The sequence below is a fragment of the Balaenoptera physalus genome (assembly GCF_965194825.1).
Source record: "Balaenoptera physalus genome assembly, chromosome: X".
NCBI lineage: Eukaryota > Metazoa > Chordata > Mammalia > Artiodactyla > Balaenopteridae > Balaenoptera > Balaenoptera physalus.
The window spans coordinates 13,209,729-13,220,419 of record NC_138903.1 but is presented as its reverse complement, the minus strand read 5'-3'; positions in this window follow the sequence as shown (position 1 = coordinate 13,220,419).

The window sequence follows — 10,691 nt, the reverse complement described above, 5'->3', positions numbered from 1 at the left end:
TTTTGTTTGTTTCTTTGCCTGATTTAATATAGCAATCCTATTACAAAAGTATTTTTTTTAATTGAACTATAATTGATTTACAGTGTTGTGTTTGTTTCTGGTATACAGCAAAGTGATCCAGTGATAAATACATATGTCTATTGTTTTCCAGATTCTTTTCCATTATGGTTTATTACAGGATATTGAATATAGTTCCCCGGGCTATACAGTGGGTCCTTGTTTATTATCTATTTTATATATAGTAGTGTGTATCTGCTAATCCCAAACTCCTACTTTATCCCTCCCCCACACCCTTTCCCCTTTGGTAACCGTAAGTTTGTTTTCTGTGTCTGTGAGTCTTTTTCTGTTTCGTAAGTTCATTTGTGTCATATTTTAGATTCCACATACAAGTGATGTCATATGGTATTTGTCTTTCTCTGTCTTTCTTCACTTAGTATGATCACCTCTAGGTCCATCCATGTGGCTGCAAATGGCATTATTTCATTCTTTTTTATGGCTGAGTAATATTCCATTGTATATATGCACCACATCTTCTTTATCCATTCATCTGTCGATGGACATTTAAGGTTGCTTCCATGTCTTGGCTCTTGTAAATAGTGCTGCAGTGAACACTGGGTTGCATGTATCTTTTTCTTTTTTTTTTATATAATTTTTATTATTTATTTATTTTATTTTGGCTGTGTCGGGTCTTTGTTTCTGCACGAGGGCCTTCTCTAGTTGTGGCGAGCAGTGGCCACTCTTCATCGCGGTGCACGGGCCTCTCACTGCCACGGCCTCTCTCGCCGCGGAGCACCGGCTCCAGATGCGCAGGCTCAGTAGTTGTGGCTCACGGGCCCAGCCGCTCCGCGGCATGTGGGACCCCCCCCAGACCAGGGCCCGAACCCACGTCCCCCACATCGGCAGGTGGACCCTCAACCACTGCGCCACCAGGGAAGCCCGCATGTATCTTTTTAAATTAGAGTTTTCTCCAGATATATGCCCAGGAGTGGGATTGCTGGATCATATGGCAACTCTAGTTTTAGTTTTTTAAGGAACCTCCATACTGTTCTCCATAGTGGCTGTACCAATTTACATTCCCACCGACAGTGTTAGGACGGTTCCCTTTTCTCCACATCCTCTCTAGCATTTATTGTTCATAGACATTTTGGTGATGGCTCTTCTGACTAGTGTGAGGTGATATATCATTGTAGTTTTGATTTGCATTTCTCTAATAATTAGCAATGTTGGGCTTCTTTTCATCTGCCTATTGGCCATCTGTATGTCTTCTTTGGAGAAATGTCTATTGAGGTCTTCTGCCCATTTTTTGATTGGGTTGTTTGTTTTTTTATTATTGAGTTGTATGAGCTGTTTGTATATTTTGGAAATTAAGCACTTGTCGGTTGCATCGTTTGCAAATATTTTCTCCCATCCTGTAGGTTGTCTTTTCGTTTTGTTTCCTTTGCTGTGCAAAAGCTTATAAGTTTGACTGGGTCTCATTTGTTTATTTTTGCTATAAAAGTATTTTTTGATTCCTGCTTTCCCCACAAAGTATGTTGTAATGATTTTCTAAGTTTCAAACCCTTTGAAACTACCCTTTAAAATGGCTGTATCATGTTTCTTAGCTATTTCCATATTGTTGGATACTTAGATTATTTCTAATTTCTTGCCATTTTAAATAATACTAGTGTGAACTTCATTTTTTATAAATCTTTTAAAATGTTTGAATTATTTCTTAGATGTTCAGAAGTGACATTTACTGATTAAGAAAACTATTTAAAATAATAGTATAAAACAATTTTAAATATATATATAATGAATCATTTTAAGGGAAGAGTATTTGCATAGCCAAATACCACATATTATCTGTTCATATGCCATCTGTCTCTCTATATAGACATCTAATATATCTATCTACATACCATGTGTCTGCCTGTCGTCTGTCTGTCCATCCATCATTTATCTAACTGTATCCATCATCTGCCTTGACCCATTATTTTAAAAAAATAAGCTTGCCTGTGTCACTTGAAGATGTAAACCTCAACTCTTTGAAAAGCCCATAAATTATTTAAAAGTTTGGGTACGTCATTCAACATCTCTAAGTTTTTGTTCATATTTTATTAAGGAACCATTTCTCCCAAAGTAATCCTCCTCCCTGATATTTCTAATATTGCCATGTCAAACAAACCTGAGGTTTACAGACAATACTTTTTTCAGTAACAACGCTCATTGCTGAGACAATTTTATGCGCTGAACACAAAGAGGAGAGCTGACGCTTCAGAGACATTGCCTGAGGGATGAATCCTTGTCAGGGAAGGGTGCTCTCGGGGCTGGAGGACTTCACTGGAGGATCTCACATTTCCTCCCATCACAAATCCTTGCCAGGGGCAGCTCCTGCATGGACATTTGCATGTGAAATACATCATCTCCTTCCTTTAGCAGAGTCAGTACCAGGACAAGACCCAGGTCACACTCACAATAGCAGCTTCATTTTTCTTTTTTTTTTTTTTTTTTTTTTTAATGTCTGAAACGTTTATATTAACATATTTCCATACATATTTCCATACAAATACAAATATAAGATTTTTAGGAATTTCATGTAATGTCTGAAACATTTATATTAACATATTTCCATACAAATAACCCAATGAAAGTTTAGTATTAGTTGTTTTGTTTGTTTTTTTATACTGCAGGTACTTATTAGGCATCAATTTTATACATATCAGTGTATACATGCCAATCCCAATCGCCCAATTCAGCACACCACCATCCCCACCTCACCGCAGTTTTCCCCCCTTGGTGTCCATATGTCCATTCTCTACATCTGTGTCTCAACTTCTGCCCTGCAAACTGGCTCATCTGTATCATTTTTCTAGGTTCCACATACATGCATTAATATATGATATTTGTTTTTCTCTTTCTGACTTACTTCACTCTGTATGACAGTCTCTAGATCCATCCACGTCTCAACAAATGACTCAATTTCGTTCCTTTTTATGGCTGAGTAATATTCCATTGTATATATGTACCACATCTTCTTTATCCATTCGTCTGTTGATGGGCATTTAGGTTGCTTCCATGACCTGGCTATTGTAAATAGTGCTGCAATGAACATTCGGGTGCATGTGTCTTTTTGAATTACGGTTTTCTCTGGGTATATGCCCAGTAGTGGGATTGCTGGGTCATATGGTAATTCTATTTTTAGTTTTTTAAGGAACCTCCATATTGTTCTCCAGAGTGGCTGTATCAATTTACATTCCCACCAACAGTGCAAGAGGGTTCCCTTTTCTCCACACCCTCTCCAGCATTTGTTGTTTGTAGATTTTCTGATGATCCCCATTCTAACAGGAGTGAGGTGATACCTCATTGTAGTTTTGATTTGCATTTCTCTAATAATTAGTGATGTTGAGCAGCTTTTCATGTGCTTCGTGGCCGTCTGTATGTCTTCTTTGGAGAAATGTCTATTTAGGTCTTCTGCCCATTTTTGGATTGGGGTGTTTGTTTCTTTGATATTGAGCTGAATGAGCTGTTTATATATTTTGGAGATTAATCCTTTGTCCGTTGATTCATTTGCAAATATTTTCTCCCATTCTGAGGGTTGTCTTTTGGTCTTGTTTATGGTTTCCTTTGCTGTGCAAAAGCTTTGAAGTTTCATTAGGTCCCACTTGTTTATTTTTGTTTTTATTTCCATTACTCTAGGAGGTGGATCAAAAAAGATCTTGCTGTGATTTATGTCAAAGAGTGTTCTTCCTATGTTTTCCTCTAAGAGTTTTATAGTGTCCAGTCTTATATTTAGGTCTCTAATCCATTTTGAGTTTATTTTTGTGTATGGTGTTAGGGAGTATTCTAATTTCATTCTTTTACATGTAGCTGTCCAGTTTTCCCAGCACCACTTATTGAAGAGACTGTCTTTTCTCCATTGTATATCTTTGCCTCCTTTGTCATAGATTAGTTGACCATAAGTGCGTGCGTTAATCTCTGGGCTTTCTATCTTGTTCCATTGATCTATGTTTCTGTTTTTGTGCCAGTACCATATTGTCTTGATTACTGTAGCTTTGTAGTATAGTCTGAAGTCAGGGAGTCTGATTCCTCCAGCTCCATTTTTTTGCCTCAAGACTGCTTTGGCTATTCGGGGTCTTTTGTGTCTCCATACAAATTTTAAGATGATTTGTTCTAGCTCCGTAAAAAATGCCATTGGTAATTTGATAGGGATTGCATTGAATCTGTAGATTGCTTTGGGTAGTATACTCATTTTCACAATGTTGATTCTTCCAATCCAAGAACATGGTATATCTCTCCATCTGTTGGTATCATCTTTAATTTCTTTCATCAGTGTCTTATAGTTTTCTGCATACAGGTCTTTTGTCTCCCTAGGTAGGTTTATTCCTAGGTATTTTATTCTTTTTGTTGCAATGGTAAATGGGAGTGTTTCCATAATTTCTCTTTCAGATTTTTCATCATTAGTGTATAGGAATGCAAGAGATTTCTGTGCATTAATTTTGTATCCTGCAACTTTACCATATTCATTAATTAGCTCTAGCAGTTTTCTGGTGGCAGTTTTAGGATTCTCTATGTATAGTATCATGTCATCCGCAAACAGTGACAGTTTTACTTCCTCTTTTCCAATTTGTATTCCTTTTATTTCTTTTTCTTCTCTGATTGCCGTGGCTAGGACTTCCAGAACTATGTTGAATAATAGTGGTGAGAGCGGACATCCTTGTCTCGTTCCTGATCTTAGAGGAAATGCTTTCAGTTTTTCACCATTGAGAATGATGTTTGCTGTGGGTTTGTCATATATGGCCTTTATTATGTTGAGGTAGGTTCCCTCTATGCCCACTTTCTGGAGAGTTTTTATCAGAAATGGGTGTTGAATTTTGTCAAAAGCTTTTTCTGCATCTATTGAGATGATCATATGGTTTTTCTTCTTCAATTTGTTAATATGGTGTATCACATTGATTGATTTGCGTATATTGAAGAATCCTTGCATCCCTGGGATAAATCCCACTTGATCGTGGTGTATGATCCTTTTAATGTGTTGTTGGATTCTGTTTGCTAGTATTTTGTTGAGGATTTTTGCATCTATATTCATCAGTGATATTGGTCTGTAATTTTCTTTTTTTGTAGTGTCTTTGTCTGGTTTTGGTATCAGGGTGATGGTGGCCTCATAGAATGAGTTTGGGAGTGTTCCTTCCTCTGCAATTTTTTGGAAGAGTTTGAGAAGGATGGGTGTTAGCTCTTCTCTAAATGTTTGATAGAATTCACCTGTGAAGCCATCTGGTCCTGGACTTTTGTTTGTTGGAAGATTTTTAATCACAGTTTCAATTTCATTACTTGTGATTGGTCTGTTTATATTTTCTGTTTCTTCCTGATTCAGTCTTGGAAGGTTATACCTTTCTAAGAATTTGTCCATTTCTTCCAGGTTGTCCATTTTATTGGCATAAAGTTGCTTATAGTAGTCTCTTAGGATGTTTTGTATTTCTGCAGTGTCTGTTGTAACTTCTCCTTTTTCATTTCTGATTTTATTGATTTGAGTCCTCTCCCTCTTTTTCTTGATGAGTCTGGCTAATGGCTTATCAATTTTGTTTATCTTCTCAAAGAACCAACTTTTAGTTTTATTGATCTTTGCTATTGTTTTCTTTGTTTCTATCTCATTTATTTCTGCTCTGATCTTTATGATTTCTTTCCTTCTGCTAACTTTGGGTTTTGTTTGTTCTTCTTTCTCTAGTTTCTTTAGGTGTAAGGTTAGATTGTTTACTTGAGATTTTTCTTGTTTCTTTAGGTAGGCTTGTATAGCTATAAACTTCCCTCTTAGAACCGCTTTTGCTGCATCCCATAGGTTTTGGGTCGTCGTGTTTTCATTGTCATTTGTCTCTAGGTATTTTTTTATTTCCTCTTTGATTTCTTCAGTGATCTTTTGGTTATTTAGTAACGTATTGTTTAGCCTCCATGTGTTTGTGTTTTTTACGTTTTTTTCCCTGTAATTCATTTCTAATCTCATAGCGTTGTGGTCAGAAAAGATGCTTGGTATGATTTCAATTTTCTTAAATTTACTGAGGCTTGATTTGTGACCCAAGATGTGATCTATCCTGGAGAATGTTCCGTGCGCACTTGAGAAGAATGTGTAATCTGCTGTTTTTGGATGGAATGTCCTATATATATCAATTAAATCTATCTGGTCTATTGTGTCATTTAAAGCTTCTGTTTCCTTATTTATTTTCATTTTGGATGATCTGTCCATTGGTGTAAGTGAGGTGTTAAAGTCCCCCACTATTATTGTGTTACTGTCGATTTCCTCTTTTATAGCTGTTAGCAGTTGCCTTATGTATTGAGGTGCTCCTATGTTGGGTGCATATATATTTATAATTGTTATATCTTCTTCTTGGATTGATCCCTGGATCATTATGTAGTGTCCTTCCTTGTCTCTTGTAACATTCTTTATTTTAAAGTCTATTTTATCTGATATGAGTATAGCTACTCCAGCTTTCTTTTGATTTCCATTTGCATGGAATATCTTTTTCCATCCCCTAACTTTCAGTCTGTATGTGTCCCTAGGTCTAAAGTGGGTCTCTTGTAGACAGCATATATATGGGTCCTGTTTTTGTATCCATTCAGCCAGTCTATGTCTTTTGGTTGGGGCGTTTAATCCATTCACGTTTAAGGTAATTATCGATATGTATGTTCCTATGACCATTTTCTTAATTGTTTTGGGTTTGTTTTTGTAGGTCCTTTTCTTCTCTTGTGTTTCCCACTTAGAGAAGTTCCTTTAGCATTTGTTGTAGAGCTGGTTTGGTGGTGCTGAATTCTCTTAGCTTTTGCTTGTCTGTAAAGCTTTTGATTTCTCCATCAAATCTAAATGAGATCCTTGCCGGGTAGAGTAATCTTGGTTGTAGGTTCTTCCCTTTCATCACTTTAAGTATATCATGCCACTCCCTTCTGGCTTGCAGAGTTTCTGCTGAGAAATCAGCTGTTAACCTTATGGGAGTTCCCTTGTATGTTATTTGTCGTTTTTCCCTTGCTGCTTTCAATAATTTTTCTTTGTCTTTAATTTTTGCCACTTTGATTACTATGTGTCTCGGCGTGTTTCTCCTTGGGTTTATTCTGTATGGGACTCTCTGCGCTTCCTGGACTTGGGTGGCTATCTCCTTTCCCATGTTAGGGAAGTTTTCGACTATAACCTCTTCAAATATTTTCTCTGGTCCTTTCTCTCTCTCTTCTCCTTCTGGGACCCCTATAATGCGAATGTTGTTGCGTTTAATGTTGTCCCAGAGGTCTCTTAGGCTGTCTTCATTTCTTTTCATTCTTTTTTCTTTAGTCTGTTCCGCAGCAGTGAATTCCACCATTCTGTCTTCCAGGTCACTTATCCGTTCTTCTGCCTCAGTTATTCTGCTATTGATTCCTTCTAGTGTAGTTTTCATTTCAGTTATTGTATTGGTCATCTCTGTTTGTTTGTTCTTTAATTCTTCTAGGTCTTTGTTAATCATTTCTTGCATCTTCTCAATCTTTGCCTCCATTCTTATTCCGAGGTCCTGGATCATCTTCACTATCATTATTCTGAATTCTTTCTCTGGGAGGTTGCCTATCTCCACTTCATTTAGTTGTTTTTCTGGGGTTTTTTCTTGTTCCTTCATCTGGTATATAGCCCTCTGCCTTTTCATCTTGTCTATCTTTCTGTAACTGTGGTTTTTGGTCCGCAGGCTGCAGGATTGTAGTTTTTCTTGCTTCTGCTCTCTGCCCTCTGGTGGTTGAGGCTATCTAAGAGGCTTGATGGTAGGCTCTGGTGGTGGGTAGAGCTGACTGTTGCTGTCAGCTTCATTTTTCAACATGAGTTTAACCTATAAAAAAAAATGTATATCAGGTTTTTATTTTCATTTATTAATTTCTTCCCCTGCCATTGTTATATCTTGAAAATCTTTCCACTTACAGAAAAATTGCAAGAATAATACAATGAATATTTGTACATCCATCACTTCAGTTCGTCAATTGATAGGATTTTGCCACATTTGCTTATGTCTTTGTGTGTGTATGCATGTATGTATGTATGCATGTGTGTACACACACCTATATAATATATATGTATATAAGTAAGCCCATGTATAATGAATACCTATACACATATTTTTTTTAGTGGGAATCATTTGTGAGTAAACTGTTGACATCGTCATTCTTCACCAGGGTTAGGATTAGGAGGAAGCGAGTGAGGCAAAAAATTTAAGGGGGCACCGAAAAATGCAGTCATTGGGAGAAAAATTTTAGTGCAATATTAAAAAGTACAAATGTTAAGGGAAAAAATCCCCTGATGACCAAAATATCAAAAATTTTGATAAAGACAGTCTGTGGTTTGTTTGTTTTAGGACCCTGCATAATTGTGCAATGAGAACAGTCTTCCCCATCAGCCCAAGGTCCTGGGACGTGGGGCTGCTGGGTTTATGAGGAATGACAATGGCTTGTGAGCAGAGTGGGCAATGTGGGCTTTATATATACTCAAGCTTTTTGACTGTAGGGCTTGCGTTAACTTTTTCTATTGGGTGCAAAACGTGTACATAGGGGCACGCATTTCTCCCCCAGCGTCAAGCTCCCGCGCGGCTCCGCACTGACCACTTCAGTGAGCATCTCCTAAGAACACAGCTTCTTCGACATAACTGTGGGTGATGCAGCGATCACACGCAGGAAATTTGACATTGATGCACTATGAGTATCCGATATACGTCTGTATTCAAATTTCCATGGTTGTGGCTTTGATGTCTTTTATGTCTTGTCCTCCCCAATCAGGATCCAGTCAAGAATCATCACATTTAATGATCAAGTGTCTTCATTCTCCTTTCATCTGGAAAGCTCCTCCACCACTTTTGTCTTTTACCCCACCCCACTGGCATTTTTGAAGAGTTCAGCCCTATTGTTATGGAGACTCTCTCTCAATTTCGATTTGCCCAGTTGTTTCCTCAAGAATACTGCATTATGCCAGATTTTTTAAAAACACACCCTTGTTTGAATCTTACTGCGCTGGTCGATGGAGTAAGAATGAGTGACAGCTTTCTAAAGTCACAACATCAGCCAGCTCAGCGTGCAGAGCCAGTTAGGCGAGCACAACTCAGGATTTTTGCAGGAAAAGCAGATCATTCCAAATGACCAGAGGAGATGTGCACCTTTAGGTTTTTAAAGGTTTTGTGCTAGAAAAATTGCCAGCTGGATTGACAAGAGGTTTCAGCTCCTGGGCCAACTTTGACTGATTGGAGGTGACTGTCAAGGCTCCCCAAGGCCTCGGGAGGAAAGTCTTATAATCCATGAATGATGTCAGCCATGGACATCTAGGGGTGGGGCAGTGGCTAGTGTTAAGTCAAGTCTGCACCTGATAAAGAAGATTATAGCCTTACTGCTGCTACAGGCCAGAATTCTTTTTTCTTACCTAACCTGGGCCAAGTTTCCTGAACATGCAGACAGACACAGCGACTGACTCAAAGCTGGTAAGATTGTTCTGCTCTTGTGGCTTTTTGTAAGCCAACCTATTTCTCTATAATCCCAGCTCATATACATGTAATTCAACTTTATCCCCATGTAGATCCTTAAAAATGCATGAACTTCCCTTGTAATGGTTTTCTAATTCCTGACTAGAACTGTTGTTAAATAGTTAAAAAAAAAATCAGTTCCCATTCTCCAATGTCCACAGGTGTTGATCAACATTATAAATATAATGAGAAGATAAAATGGTGATTAATTCCCTCCCAGGTACTAAGGCAACAACCTGGAAATCTTCTTTATTGTCATTTTGGGCAATCAAGTTAAATATGAATATGCAAAAACCTTATCTTCTTGGAATTTAATGAAAAGTAAGTAAAGAAGCTCTACTATGAAGATTTTTCTCAGAAAGAATGGAATGGTATCTAGCTTTCCCACTGCGCCCCTCTGTTTAACTCCTTGTCAGCAGTCTACATTGGGAGTAAATTTCTCACTCTCTGCCAAATACAAGTTTCATTGTTCTTCAAATCTTTCCTGACACAGTAGTGAACAATTTATATGCTTATGGCCTTCTCAGTTAATTCTGCAAATAGAGCCAGAGGGCAGTTTGGCAGTGTTTCAATTTTAAGTGAACAGCTTAATTAATTAATAATTGCAGATTCACATGCAGTTGCAAGAAGTAATACAGAAAGATCTCCTATAGCTTTGCCCAGTTTCCCCCAATGATAACTTTGTGCAAAACTGTAGTACAGGACTTCCCTGGTGGCACAGTGGTTAAGAATCCACCTGCCAATGCAGGGGACATGGGTTCAAGCCCTGGTGCGGGAAGATCCCGCATGCCACAGGGCAGCTAAGCCTGTGTGCCACAGCTACTGAGCCTGCGCTCTAGAGCCTGCGAGCCACAACTACTGAAGCCTGTGTGCCTAGAGCCCATGCTCCACAACAAGAGAAGCCATTGCAATGAGAAGCCTGTGCACTGCAATGAAGAGTAGCCCCCGCTCGCCACAACTAGAGAAAGCCCACACGCAGTAATGAAGACCCAACAAGCCAAAAATAAATTAAAAAAACAAAAAAAACAAAAAAACTGTAGTACAATATCACAACCAGGAAATCGACATTGAGACCATCCATTGGTCTCATATGGGATTCTCGTTTGACTTGTACCCACTCTTGTGTGTGTCTTTAGTTCCATAGAAATGATCAAGCGTGTATGAGCACAACTTGGACCCAGCATGTCCACTCTTAGGAATCTCGCCTCCAGA